The sequence below is a fragment of the Doryrhamphus excisus genome, chromosome 10, assembly GCF_030265055.1.
Source record: "Doryrhamphus excisus isolate RoL2022-K1 chromosome 10, RoL_Dexc_1.0, whole genome shotgun sequence".
Taxonomy (NCBI): domain Eukaryota; kingdom Metazoa; phylum Chordata; class Actinopteri; order Syngnathiformes; family Syngnathidae; genus Doryrhamphus; species Doryrhamphus excisus.
Window position 1 is genome coordinate 17758200 of NC_080475.1, and position 15800 is coordinate 17773999.

The window sequence follows — 15800 nt, forward strand, 5'->3', positions numbered from 1 at the left end:
CTCATTTTCTAACCACCACAGTAACAAATGTCATGCTGTGAAGGGCAAAACACATTTGTTCAGGATGGAGGACAAAATAATCAAAAATACATTAATTATGGTCGTCAATTTTGATTGAATGTAATTATCATTCATTAAGGATGCAAAGAGGCAAAGCAAGTGGACGGCCGGCTGGGTGTGCAGGCATAGGAGAAGCCAGGGGGGGACGAGCGTAAATGATTCATGGTTTGATATCTTTTCTGTATAATGGGCTCCTCCAGGGAGCTGCAAGGATTCCTCTGCAGATACTGACTGCCTCCCTTGTTCTCACTCTGCCTTGGAACCACTGCATGCTGCCCAAGACACCTTGTCTTTTTTGCCAAGCATGAAAGGCGGCAACGTGAAAGATGGGATGTACACATGCACGCATCATAAGTAAGCTATTGCATAGCCTGACAAAATATCATGTGGCACAAACTGGGGACGCTCCAACAATAAAAATATATCTTTTGGAAAAGCAGATACAGGGGAGAGCATCCTCCTCCTTCAGCAGCCTATCACCACCCCCCTCAACCATGAAGAGACAAGAGCGAGTCGGTGGGGGTGGGGGGATGAAGAATTAAGGGTGTAACGTGTTGGGCTAATCATAACATAGACAGTTTAGTGCCATTTTGCATAATTAAATGCTTTGCACTAACCACCTAATGCATACTAATTTGGAACAATCCACTCGTGCAGTTGGCAGACCATGAAGCTCCCTGCAAAAGAGGAGCTTGTTTCTCCCCCCCCGCACGTGCACGTATGTGTGCGCGCATGTGCTTGAATCAGACACTCACACACATATTCTGTATGTGATGAGAGGCTAAGGTGCTAAAGGGCAGGTTGTGGACTCGGAAAAGGTCAAGCATTATTACAACACAACTAAATAAACAGGCTGCTCGTTGCCTGCAGCCTCGCCACTGTGCACGCTGCAAGTGGACACCCCCACAGAGCAGCACTAAGGCTGGGCTTCACATTCATCCCCCGCCTTTATCCATATATCCCTCCAGCTCCGAGACAGCCGACATGAGGACTGTCATGTCTTGCTTATTCTGCTGGCTTCGCTGCTTCGCTCTTTTCTGAGTCACACACACACACACAATGGAGTGCACTTGAAAGCACCTTAATATTAATTGTGGCGCGAGCAGTGAAGATAACACAGACACGAGTCGGGCGGGCTGGCTTCCACCACTCGTCTGCCGGATGGCCAAGGTGAGACTGCAGAATGATGAGAATTTCATCTCAGAATCACTTCTATATGAGGAGGGGCCGACTCTCGCCGTTGAGAGGAAATTCTGTTTGTGTGTAGCTACTTTAGCTGGGAGTGTGTATGTGTGGGTGTGATAACTCAGAGATGAATTACGGTAGCGGCTCCATCAACTGTAGTACAAATGCGCTTCAAATAACAGAATGCTTAAGCCAACCTGCTTTTATCTCCCCACCACTACTCCTGGCTCAGCTACTACCTTTTATGTCCTCCACATGGCAGCAATAGTCATTCATTGTTGAAGATGGACATAATGGGACATAACAGCTTATGTCAATGTCCCAATATATGGCATTGTCACGGCAGTGCAATATTTTAACATCATTATTGATATTCAGGTATCAAAGAATATCAATATTGTCATAGAGCACACAATCATATTTCACAGTACCGATATAATCATTTTTAATTACCATATTGCTGCGAGTCAGAGCTTTTCTTTCACTGACTCACACACCAGTGACCTGGAGTGATGACACAGAAAGCAGCAGTGGAAAGAGCGATCCAAAGGTTGGGCAAGTTTGCAAACACATGTTCCGATTTCCTGATCCCTCCCGATCATCCATGAGGGAAATAGGCCGATACGGATGGAGATACTAATCACATAGATGAAGTGTAAATGTACTACTGGATATATCAGGGCTCACCAAGGGTTTTTCGTGTGAGAGTTACTTTTGCGAAATTAAAATGGACTAGAGCTACTGTAATGTTTATTGTCATAGCTTATTTCAAGCCAAACAAAGCCAATATGCTTGTTTTACCAGAGAATTTACTGAATGCTGGCATCCACAACTGGCGTTTTGTATTTATTTCTCAACTTTTCACATCATTAACCCAAAACCTGAATGAAAAGCAGGTTTGCTCGCCTCTGCTGGGCCCCTACAGCGGCATCCGCTGCCTTCTGAACCGTACATGCACACAAGGAAAGTTCTTACTGCACTAAAAGTGCTACATAGTGTCTGCATGCTCCCAAATCCGTACCGAGGTGGTACTCATACCCAAATTTGCCCACACTTGCAAGTTCAGCGGGGGCTCGGACCAAGCTTTAGCCGCCGCCATATGGATGATCACATTCACCACACCCTGCCTAGTGCTGCCCCCCCCCCCCCACAAATACCGCACCAATCTGAAGCTTTCAAAGCGCCACTCCGGCGAGACATTTTACATTTTTTGTGGCATGTTCTGCGGGATGCAAAACTTACATCACTCTCATTGCTATTTTGTTAGCATACTAGCAAACATATTGGCATCTGATTGGGGCATACCTAGAAATGACGTCACAAATTCAAGCCTATGCCCCCCCGAAGTTAAAGCAGCGGGCCTAAGGCACCAGTGCATGTCACATATGTCTGTGCCATCCTCCTGGCATTACATATACACATCTCACACTAGCGTGTCAGGCTGTGGCAGCTTTGCACACCCTTTTCGATTTCCCCCAAGACTCATCAATGTCCCATTACCAAGTCAAATCAGGTGGTGCTGCAGAGCTTTGCAGAGAACAAGGACTGCAAGCAAACACAGACAAACACCAGGAGGATTCATTCATGATGCTTGCAAGGTTTTTCACTTTTCTTCAAGCCTCGGCACAGGATCACAAAAAATGGTGGTGAGGTAAAGCCAGAAGAAATGACTGCTGGCCAAATACCTGAGAGAGCTTTACGGCTCAGAAAAGCAGAGGGTGATGGGTGCTGACGTATCACTCGGAAGCTGTTTTAAGCTGCCAAGCAGACTGCAATCTCCTGGGGCCGCTCACACATTATTGTTTCTCATTTCACATGCCACTAACAATTAAAGCACGCCTTTCCATTCCTATCATACATGAGCTCTATTGCCCTTAATTCACTTCCCACATAAAATGCATTCAGAATATCAGACCAAACCTTTATGACCTCTACCTCCCCACATTTATCCCCATGACATTCCCAAAGAAAGACATGCATCTTTATCCCCCTGCGATGTTCCGGGTAGCGTGAGCCAACAAAAGGAGAGACAGAGGACATGTCCTTTTTGTTGTCATTCTCTTCTTGCAACTGCAAAGGCAAGACAAAAAATCTAGAGAGTCTCCAAACATCAAGAGCAGCCTTGTGCATCGTTTCATGTGCATATTTTCACAAGCTCACAGTTTATTAATGGAAACACTGGCGTGTTAAATAGGGAGGGGTAACGGGGGGAACAAAAGCAAGCCAGCTTGGCTCTTCAGGGAAGGCCCTCTCCCCTGTGACAAAGCCGCCATAATGAGCAGTGAATTTAAACTGCTGTCTCAAGATCTCCTTTTTGGCTTTCATTACGTCGAGCCCAGGCCACCATCTCTGGCGAGAGAGGGCAGGACGTTTGCTTTATTCCTTGAACCAGTTCGGAACTCTCATACTCCCTTTCCACTCCAGCCAACTTTGGTGTTTGGTGTTCGCAGCTGGGTGGAACCTGAACTGACTGAGACACCAATTTCAGTTTCCATCTTCCTGGGGAGCCATGTCATTACGTCACAGGGTTACGCCGCCGATCAGCAAACAACAGGAAATTTGATCTTGATTTTTTTGGATGCTGCAAATTATTTACAGTTAAAATATCAATATAAAAGGTGCAAAATGCAAAACAGGCGTCGGGTTTGTGGGGAGCACATAGCGATGGGAGGGAGGCTCCAACTCATCACCATTGTTTTCTGAGTTTTTATATATATATATATATATATATATATATATATATATATATATATATATATATATATATATATATATATATATATAAACAAATGAGAAGGGGGGTAGCAACTGGCAAGGCTTCATTTATTCGACCATAGCAAGCTAGCATACCAAGGTGCAGCAGACTAATATTGACATCCAACACTGTGCTGTGAACATTAAATCAGACATGTACAACTTATAGGAGTCCATGCAGGTCTCGCGTGGGCCCGAGTCTTCCTGTGTAAGACCCTTCATGATTTAGAGTTCGGAGAAGTACAGCATTGTGGTATTATACACCCCCACCCGCTAGCTGATGGGGCGGTGTCAAGCCCCTCAAAATAAGGCATTGCTCTCCTCCGACCACTGCCGCCGAGGTCCTTCTTTTGGTCTGTGTAGTCCTCCTGTAATTGCCGAGGAACCAGAGCTGCAGCACCTCCCCTCTTGATGCGTTACAGAAAGCTCACAGCCAGTTACAGTGGAAAAGGGGCATCAGAGAGCTCAGGCGTGCGGGTGTGAATTCTGCGCGCAAATAAAGAGTCAACCTTGACAAGGAAGCCGTCGTGACAGCCACTGCCAATCATTTTTAGAATCAAGAGCGAATGGAGAACACTAATGCTGACTGGGACGATCCAGCTGGAATAGATTCAACCCAGACAAGTGTTTAATCAAGTCGCTATCAGTTGGCAATCCAGGGGAAAATAATGAGACTTTGGAGGGGCTGTATGACACTGGAGGAACTTGTCTTTAGTGGGACACTGCAGGAAAAATAAAAGCTATGTTGATGACTGGGCTATTTTATAGAAATATGCAATAGCACTAGCAATGGGCATCAGCAATCATGAGCCACGTTTACATGAGGAGTTTTTCTCTTTCCGAATGGCTTTCCAAAAACAATGGTATACATGGAAAGGAATATTCCAATCTCCAGCCGCTATAATCAAACAGAATAGTCAATGGGGCATGCCCAGTAAAACGTAAACTTTAACATCACTAGCCAACTTCCCAGAGTTTTTCTATGAGTTGTTTTCGTCCAGTCCTGAAATTTGTTTGGATCAAAAACAAACTTTCCGCAGCGGTCCAGTGCCGATTGCTGGCCTCCATTTTTAAAACGTTTGGAGCTGCGTGTTACGTCGTATCTGAGCATGCACTGAAAGAACACACCCGGGATAAATTTAAACAGGAAAACATCAAATTCGATCTTGCTAATATTTTATCATTAAACTGGGGACATGTTTTATATAGATACATATATTCTTTTTTAATAAAACTGGACTTGTGGATAAAGTATAGAAGGATTTAGATTCTGTTCCACAGATGGCGCTAATGCACACGAAAGCTGCTTGCCAACCGCCAATAAACAACAGAAGAAGAAAAACACGAGGAAGAAGAACGCACCCTGACAACTTTCCGTTTGAGCGGGTACAAGATACCTCAATCGGATTGGGGAAAGGAATATTCCACCCCCGTGAATCCAATTATGTAGTCATTCGGATTGGCACTTTTCTTTCGGAATGAGGTGTATACAAAGGTTACATTCTTTCCGTTTGAGCAAATAAACCAAATGCAATTGGAATATTTGGGTCCATGTATACGTGGCTATTGACAATGTGTTGTTTGGAATTGGTTGGTCTTGAAGCACTTAAGGCAAAATGGGGTGATAACAGTTAGGTTTAAAGGGGACCTATGATGCTTTTTGCCCTTTCCTGACCTATAAATGTTAGAATGTTGGATTCTGGTGTTAAACCATGCCAAAGTTTCAGATTATGAGGTTTGCTCAAAACGCTCGCTTTGAAAAGGCGTGGTAAAACCGGTCCTTTGTGATGTCACAAAGGGGCAGACTTCCGCTCTGCCCTCCCCCAAGCTCTGCTTCCTCCGCCACCCCCTAACCCCCGCTCCACTGTTTACTTTCTAGTGATGCATCAAAAGGGAACCAATTCCTAAAGATGCCACCATCAGACACAAGTGGTTGGAATTCCCGATTCCCAACCAGCAAAAGAAAGACATTTTCATCTGTCAAGGCCATTTCCCACTGGACTGTTTAGTGAACATGGGCCGCTATGTAGCTGGACTAGCACACAAACTTGCTGAAGCTCTACGCCTTTCCAATGTTACTTGGTGGTGTGGAAGAGTCAGAAGGGCCAGCAGTAAGTACCAGTTTATCAGTGTCCTAGCCGTCTTTATGGGAAGTCATGGAGCAGAAGCGCTTGTCTGTGTAGCATTATAGCATAGAGGAAGCAGGGTTGCTCATAGCTCTACCCGAGTTTTTTTTTACAGAGTGGTAGTGTTTCTATGACCTCTGAAGTGTGACCAACCACAGCAGAGTGGGAGTGCCTGGAGGCGGGCCGTGGGTGGAATACATTAAAACAGACCGTTTTCGGAGGAACCACTAAATCCAAAGAAATACAGCTGAATAGGTGCAGATTCTGGAAGAACGAGGATGCTTTCTGCGGTGGTTATGGTGTGTAGCTGCTCTATAGGAGTCCACAACTCAATACAAAGGGACGGAAAATTAGCATAACATGTCCCCTTTTTGATGTGGTGTACTTTCAATGTAAAACGACTTTAGTTGGGCCTCAAGTTGGACCACTTACTGTTTGTTACGCTGCTTTTATGTTTACAGTACAACCCCCTCATCAAACAATTAAAAAGATAAAGATGTAATTTGTTCACAGTTCACGTTTGGATGTTTACATTCCTATACTAAAACATAATAGAACTAAAATGAAATAAAACTGGCCACCCTACACAATGAAGTAACGTGTCATCAACGCGTTTGCCAGCAGTGCCAAAATTACACCCTTACCTCTAAAATGTATACAGTATAGGTCACCAATCCCTTTTTAAAGTACTTCATTAATCCAATCAAATGTCCATCCCTAGCCAATACAAAAGTGCATCCTGCTGAAACAGATCATTTCAGGTCATTTCAAACAGATTAGGGATTTGCAATTAGGGCAAAATACAATTCAAAACATGTTCTTATAATTACTAATTGGAGTGAATTGATTTAAATCCTACTAAATTCTTAGACCAACTAAGTCATGCATTGCCAACTAGCATTTTCTTCATTTGACAAGTTGACGAGAAGGATGGAGGAGGAGGATCGGGCCTCCTGGTGCGCTGTTATGACCAAAGCTCAAGCCAAGTGACAGTGAATCCTACACAGAGTCCATTTGCTGCTGTTGAGTGCCTGGAAACTTGTGTGGCTGAGGGGCGGGTGAGGGAGAAAGATGAAGCGCTTCACCTCTCGCTGTCTTCTATTTGTCCGTTTGTCCCCAGGGGCCTTTGGGCTGCCTGCTACAACAAAGAAGGGGAAAAAGCAAAAGGAGGAGAATACTGCGGCCATCTAGGGGCTGGGGAAAAAGCTTACAGGTAAATAGTGTGTGGGAGTTCTGGTTTCAAACAATCAATCATGACCCACTCCTACACAACAATATATACCTTCCGTACATGGCATTATATTACAGCTACTCTGTGCTCCATACATTGGCAGGCAGGAATGCAAAACCAACATGATGTGCTTCAAAGACCTGCAATGTGGCAGAGCTGACAGTGCAAACAAAAGCAAGATTTAACCTGACTTTCAACTCAGCCGATGATCAGACAGTGCTGCGCGGGCTGATGGTGACAGCAGTAATTTGCTAGACCGCTGATTTGAAAAAGGTGCACTAAAGATGACATGGAGGAACAACTTTATTGTCATCTTCAAGAGGATCTACGAACTGAATGACAGAACGTCAATGTTATCGCTCCTCCAACAATTGACATAAGCTAAAATAATCATCTACCGCTTACATCCCAGACGCTAGTGGCAACACAATGCCTCTGACTGACTCAGTGCACCATGACATTGGTGGTCCGATCCACCATTTCACACAGCACGTACTGTACGTAACACCTGCCAGAACCCCATAGACAGACAAACAGGGCTACAAGCAGGCATCTAGAAGAGCGTCTTCATTAGCACCTCGCGCTGACACACAATAGCCGAGCCGCATCCTCTCAGTAAATTAGGGCTTGTGCCGTTTCATTTCAGGGCCAGGGAGAGGATGTTGGAGGCTTCATTGCCTTTTATTTCCCCGCCTAACGCCTGAGCTGAGTCTGTCGCTTTATTAAACAGGAAATATTACAGCTGTGCAGAAAACATAAATTGCAATCATTAAGGACAACACAATGTAAAACGCTCAAATACCTCTCTACCATCCCCAACCAAACACGCTTCCTTTGCAGAATCTCATTTCCACAGAGGTGCCCTTTTAATGGCTGAGAATTTGAAACGTTAAAATGTACACTGATTTGCCTTAGTCACACTTCAAACACATCGAGATCAATCCACGGGCTCGGCAAGTAGAGAGAATGTCACATTTACATCCAACAGCATCATTTCAGCAATTCTGCTGTCACTCAACAAAACAGATGAGCGCCATTGTCTCAGTGAAAGGACTGCAGCTTGGATAAACGTGCCACTGGTCTGAATACCAAAGAATCCTGAGTGAACTAATAGGACCAGACCAAGAGGTCCTCTTTATGAGTGCATGAGGACATATTCACACTGGGCAAATGCCTACAATGTGATTTGATCAGCTGCGAGGGAGCCTTATGTGAAGTGAATGCTGTTGCTAGGGGAAAATACTAAATCTCACATTAAAAAAAAGAGCTGCTTCCATTTTAATTAAATCAATACTTGCAGTGTGTTGCCTTCCTGTCTTCTCATCTTGCCTGCTAATGTTTCTTTCATGAGGCCAACCCACTGCTGGTGACATTATAGCACTCCCACAAGTCCCTGATGGATGGGTGAAAATGGTTGGCGTAAAACACAATTAGTACGGTCCATATGGCTGCGAGTGGAGGAGGAGTGGGGGATCCCACTAAGCCCCTGAAGAGACCCCTTCTTTTGTTACCTGCGATGATCACACTGTTGTAATAATAATGGAGCCCTTCCAATTGGACTGCTTAGTTTTTGCGTGCATAAAAAAATCGTTTCCAACAACAAAACCTTACATTGTGGGATGACTCCTGGCAAATGCATTAACCAACCTTGACTGAGAGCTTAATCAATAACTCCATCATCATGATTAACGACTCATATTGGACAATGGCAAGATTTAAAGCGAAAGGAGCATTACTTCTTCATTCATCGATTGGTTATACCCCTCCCCTCTTTTTAGAACCAATTTAATGTGATGATAAGACAGCGGCTATGTGTTAAACCTCTGTTACCTTCACACACACACACACACACACACACACAGACAGAAAAAAAGATTAACTGCGCTGAAGGCGTTGATAGCTCTCAATGTCCGGCCTGACAAATATTTTCTTGCCGGAGAAATGCAGACACCTTATAGCGAGTGGGGGCGAACAACAGCTTGAGGCAACAGATTTATTAAAAATTGATCTATTAGATAGCGCTGCTTCACTGTTCCCTCTCTTTGCCTCTCTCCGACAGCCTTCCCCTGATGCTTGCTGGAGTGGAAGTCCTACAGTGGCAAATCTAAACCCAATCCTCGGAACTCATTTTCTCTGCGTCGGCTGCTGAAGCTGGGGCACAGAGACAAGATGTCCATCCTTAAAACTAGTCGATCCAGCTTAAGACCAAGCATACTAAAACTGGAGTCTCGGGTGGGTCAATAGGTGGGTCAAGGACAGAGTGTACACCCAAGGCAGTCTATGAACAGGAGACTGGACAGTCCCACACATGCAGGCTGGGGTTATTTTCTTACAGCTGCATACGCCCTGAACTCAGCATTGACTGGCGTGTCATCTCTACTAAATCATCTGTCACAAGTCTGGATTGTGCAGCGCTGCCTGATGTGCACAGTCACATGAGTCCGATCCATTAGCCACAGTGACAACGGAACACGAGAAATGCATACTGTATTGTCACCGCCACTGGTGAAAACCCCATACCACTACTCTTTTTAATGTGCCTTTTCCCAGCATGGACTGTCCAAAGCACATAGCCAACAACCAATAAAAACAGGTTTTACAGAATATGTTGCTTGCTTCAAATTTGTTCTGCTTCAGACCATGCCCACCAAATTATTTTTATTCTTTTTATTTTTAGACAAGAGCTAAATGCCTTTATTTTATTTCACTAAAGCAAGTGCAGAAAACCCGCGCAGGCCACACAGCGAGGAGATCCGGGTTCGATTCCCCTATCGGGCATCTCTGGGTGGAGTGTGCGGCTTTTCTCCGGGTACTCTGCTCAACCCCCCCATTCCAAAAAAACGTGCTCGCTTCATTGACCACTCCAAATTGTATGAATGTGGTTGGGAATGGTTGTTTATAGGTGCCCTGTGATTGGCTGGCCACCAGTCCAAAGTCAGCTGGGATAGGCTCCAGCATAGAAAATGGATGGATGGATGGATATGATGACATGACCACTCGTGCATGTGCACAGCAAACAGAACATGTTATATGACAATATAGATTCCAGCTGAAAACCACTGTCACTGCTGTCAATAGTAACAATGAGCTGGAAGAAAACGGCACAGATCTATTGTGCTGGTAGGCTTTTATCACCTCCATCTTTCAACTGCGCCACTGCAAAGCCTGCAGAGAAAAGGGCTTTTGTCTTCCAGGAGTAAAATGTGATGCTGGGAAAGAAGGAAAAATAAAGGATTCATCCTAAAAGATGTTTAAATAGTGTGGAAAGAGACAGAATGTCTATGCAAACGTCTCGAGGCAGGCAGCTGCAGGGGGTGTGCACAATAAACCACTGGTATGCGTTGTTTGTGTTTCTGCACCACTAGCACCATGCCGTGTCATTACATGAGGCAATACCTTACCCAGGGGTGTCAAACCCGTTTTAGCTCAGGGGCCGCATGGAGGAAAATCTACTTCCTCGTGGGCAGGATGGGTAAAATCATGGTATATATTGCATACCGTGATTTTGGTCAAGTGCACAAGGGCCAGCGCAGCAGGCCAGCGATCCCAGTACACGCTCGTCCAAATACAATGCAGTGAAACATTTTATGATATTTGAAATTGCTTTCAAACTAATTGTGGGCAAAATAATGAGCTAGGTCTGTATGTATATAGCATATGTATCCTTCCAAATAATACATCAGTCAAAACTGTTTTTGTGTTTAAAAACAGCCCTCATTTTTAAGATGTGGTGGCTTTTATTTTGTAGTGGCACACCGCCCCGATCATTACACGTAGCAGAATCCCTGGGCCAATAAAAAGGGTATCCGCTGTTGAATGCGGAATGGCGCAGAAACTAACCTAATCAAATAGACAGTGGTGTTTAGGTAGCCCCTAAATGTGCTGTTTCTGATGAGACCTTTGGCTATTTACCCAGTGTCTCTCCTGTGGTGCACCACCCATGAAATGCTCTCAGAAGCCAGTACACTAGCCAGGCACCTCGCTTTAAAGTGCAAGATGATTGCACACAGTGAAATGTCTATTCTACCACACTAGCGCCTTTATTATAGCACCATGTGCAGAGTCCGACATCGCTGTGAGACCACAGCCAAGCATTATAATGGCCAATCATCTTGGCCACTTACGGTGGGAAAAAATACATACAAGTGATGGCTGAAAAACAGCAAGAGGCAATTTAAACACAGCGTGTCAACGTTGAACTCCCGAGTGCGTGTAATGACAAATCATCCGACAAATACTCTGATACTGTGATGAAAATGGATTTTTTTTTTTTGCCTTTACATTTTCCGTCCTTCCATTCGCTACATATTAATGCTTGGGGGGAGCTGACTCTACTCCAACTGAAATGAATCATTAAAAGGAAAATAACTACAGCTATTGCGCTTCTCTCATGATTAATCTGCAAGCACTTGGGATACATTAACATTCAGTGAACGGGGTGTGTCACTCGTCATTTTTACCACTAGTGCTGCTGCTGCTGCTGCTTGAGCTCAATTTGAAACACTATAAAAACACCCTGACCTCTTCTAACCCACTGAACTAGCCAGATAATGGGGGTTTTTCCCCCTGAAGAAAAAAAACAACATAATAGAACTGAGAATATCCTATAAAAGGACTGTCAAATGTCCTGCACAACTCTGTTATTACGCCTACGACAGCTTAAACATTGAAGTCATCAACAAGACTAGGCGGGTGGCTAAGAGAATGAATGATTGAAAATAGAACACATCCAAGGTAGATTGTTTGAGGCCATTAAACATCATGCTGTGATTTACAAAGCAATGCTTTTAAGGGCTCAAGCAATTCAAATTAATGTAGGTGTTGACTACCATTGTGACACCTTGCCAAGCAGGCGAAGGCAGGCTCTCGAGCCACCATGAAGACCAAGGAAGGGCTTGGAATAAATAAGAGGGAAGTTGCAGGCACTCTGGGAAAATAAATCCCAAGCATCACAAGGGGAAGCTTGGTTTGTTTTTGTACATACATGGCGAAGGCTCAACACGGCTCTAAGTACAAACAGTCAAGAAAAGAAACACAGAAACATCCTTGACCTAGCCATCTTTTAGCCACAGGGGGGTGATAGTACAGCACAGACAGCTTCTAGAGAGAGAACATGGCTGCAGCCCTCCAGTTCAATGCTGATAGAACATTTGGCTGCACCGAGAGAAAAAGTCAACCTCTCCCTGCATATGTCTGATTAGAAATAATCTAAATAACATCAAAAAGATAGACAGGTGCAATCCTATGCTTTTAACATTTCACATGTCTATAAATCAATGAGTGGCTCGTATAAGTATCTTAATGGGGATTGCATTGGCAATGATCCATGAATTTTGGAGTGACATGCAGTGTGTGTGTGTGTGCTAAGTTGACATTCAACTATATTCTAAGTTGATATTCAACTAACGAGTTTGACCTACATTTAATGGCACTACTTTAAAAAGAAATTATATGGCATGAAAACTATATAGCAGGGATACTCAAATGGCAGCCCAGTAGTTCACTTCAAATTTGGCCAGGACTAATTTTCCAGAACTTGTGTCATATTCAGATTTGATTTGTTTTTGTAGTATATTCTAAAAAAACAAACAGCGGAGCCATCCTGACAAATAGAGGCTCTTTGACATGTCCGTGTCACGGGTAAGCTGGAGCCTATCCGAGCCAGGGGGAGAGGCGGGGTACACCCTGGCCTGGACACCCACCAGTCAATCATAGGACACATTTAGGCAACCAATCCGTCACACTCATGTTCTCACCTATGAACAAGTCAACCAAGGAGGCATGTTTTGGCATGTGAGAGGAAAGACATGGAGAAAACCCATAAACACACAGGGAGAACATGCAAACTCCACACACATGCCCAAACAGAGATTCCAACCTTGACGTCAGGCCAACATACTAACCACTCACCTCCTGCCAGAAGACTTCAGTGGGATTGGGAAATATAAAGAAATCCTTATTTTTCAAGCAACATGATTTTGTTCCTTCAGTGTCCAGGTCAACAGAAACTGAGATGTGCAGAAAACGCCACAAAATATGCTCCATTAAATCCAGAAAAAAAGTTTTTCAAGGAGCTGGGGAAGCCTCAACCATATGCCCTCTGCAATACTGCCAAACATTGTACTGTACAGCCAAAAATAAACAACTACTCTACAATTCATACTATCATATCATTGACTACACTTCTCTTGGACGTGAACTTAGTGACCCCTGCTCAATGTTTTCAACTTCACAACATTCTAAATGTTGACAATTTCTCCTTGTTCCCATCACTGTTGACCACTGATTCAGTTGGTTTGCAAGCCCAAGTTTATTATCAACAGCATTGTGCACCTTATCTGAACAACTATAAACCTAATCATGAAAAGACAGTTCTGGCACACACAAAAAAGCAGCCCGGTGATAGCATTGGCAGCTAACGTTCTCATGAGCTAATGACAATAGCTACACGGGCTCCGACTACTCCCTGGAAAAACATAGCCCGTGTATGCCATTTCAAATGGGAAATGCTTGCTGTGCTGGATCCTCTGCGTTAAACACAACTTGAAAACGCACACATTGCTCTTAACACACGCTGTGATGATTGTGTCGCATGTGCTTGACGTTACCCGGTGGGAAGATTGTGTGTGTACCCAGACAATACACCGCTCCAGGTTGGCATTCCCAATCAGTGCTAGCTGCTAGCCGGCTAGCTTTCCGTCTGATTGCTACCCAGCTCTAGAGCGCGGGGCAGCCCGGTCTTAACAGCTAATCATTTGCTGCCTGATGCTAGCAAGCAAATTAGCCTCGTGGCTAACGTTTACAAACAACCCCCCCTCCGCATTATTTGTTGTTTGATTGCTGTGCTCTTCACAAGCAAAGACAGGAAGGACACCAGTGGACGCTCACAGAGCACTTACCTTGGAGAGCTTGATCTACAACATCTGTGATTTGTTTGACGAGATGCTGCGACAACAAACAATAGCAGCAGCAGCAAGCAGAACAATTAGCCAACGTTAGTTAGCCAAATAGTCGCCGCTATAGCCGCAGTGCCACCTGTGTGCCTTTGGTCGTCTGTTCGTGAACGCAGCACCTTTGAGGCGATGCTGTCATAGATTATGGAGTTGGAATTAAAAGAGGGAGTAATGTAATGGTAGCCGGGACGCGCAGACTAGTGTGTGAGAGGCACTCAGCAGCATGACAGCATCCTTCTTCATGCTGGGGTGAGAGAACTGTTGGGGGGGCGGGGGGTCCTCGAAGTTCAGCCGGTAAAATATCGTCACCCACTGGCCAGAAGCGAGAATACCACAACATGGAGGATAAAGTCAACGCCTTCTATCCTCACACGATAACGCATGACTAAACGCTAATCTGTTCAGTCACGTTGTCTGATTTATGCTTTTGTCATAATATACAAGCATATTACAATAACTGATTTGTGTTCCTGTATATAAAAAATATTGATCTCACTAGTGCAATTTGCAAACTTCGATCAACTATCTGCAACTGCTGTTATATTGTTCGAATATTGAAAGCATTCCCATTTTGTGCACCATTTTCATGTATTTCTTCATCCTCCAAGTTCGTCTTCTTATTCCGCCTCATTTTTTGTCCGCTAACTACCAACTCAAACAAATCCCACATCAAATTGTTCAGCTCACTTGGGACGAGTACTCTACCTATTCAGACGTTTTAAATCGTTCCCATATTAAGTGTTAGTTCATATTTTCTGCCATTGAAAATGAATGGGTGATTCAAATGGCGCCCTCTGCTGGTCACTTAACATTTCCCATTACTGAATCATTCAGCTCATTCTGCAGCAATGAAATAAATGGCTTGGGTGATAAGAGTGCTTGGTTCCTCACCAGAAGGAACCAAGGTTCAAGTCCCATGTATTCATTCATCCATCCATCCGTCCATCCATCCATCCATCCATGTTAGTTAGATGCAGAGCTTCCTCATGCAGCAGTTTCACCCAAAATATGATATGCAATATGATGAGTGCTGCATTGCTCTGGAGTGTATTCATAGCGGTGGAGGTCTACGCCCACCAAGTGTTGTATTGTGCAAAAGAACGCTAAGAAACAAGCCTGAAGAATGTTTTGGATGCAACAGAGAAAATGGAGAACTTTGTGAACCCTCGCCCGTTTCCGCCCGGCATGATGCAGGGAAGTGGGCAGATCACGATACCTTATTACGTCACACAGACATTCGATGGCTTTCAAGAGGTCTTGAAATGTTTCCTTGAACTGAAAGATGAATGCAAGAATTTCTTCAGTGACCATCGCTTTTACCTTTTCTTAAACGCCTCTCTTACCTGAGCCTTAACGTCAGCAAACGAACATAATCTCGGGTTGCAGGGGATTTCTACCACCATATTCAATGTGCAAGGTAGAGTGGAGGCCATGATAAAAAGTAGAGACTTGAACTGTATGGACAGAAGCAAAAGAAGTGCATCCCATTGT

At 44.3% G+C, this 15800-nt stretch overlaps 1 protein-coding gene and 1 long non-coding RNA gene across 2 annotated transcripts in view; one reads left to right on the forward strand and one right to left on the reverse strand.

The window, feature by feature from the left end:
- rerea (arginine-glutamic acid dipeptide (RE) repeats a) overlaps positions 1-14599 on the reverse strand; it is a 129774-nt gene extending 115175 nt beyond the window's left edge. The window contains exon 1 of the mRNA XM_058085132.1: positions 14256-14599. The gene's annotated coding sequence lies outside the window, so the exon portion shown is untranslated. The remainder of the gene's footprint in view (positions 1-14255) is intronic.
- On the forward strand, positions 5872-9944 carry LOC131137325 (uncharacterized). The gene is made up of 3 exons (XR_009131884.1): positions 5872-6110; positions 7246-7338; positions 9416-9944. It is a non-coding gene; the product is annotated as an uncharacterized LOC131137325 (long non-coding RNA).
- Positions 14600-15800: the final 1201 nt, after the last annotated feature.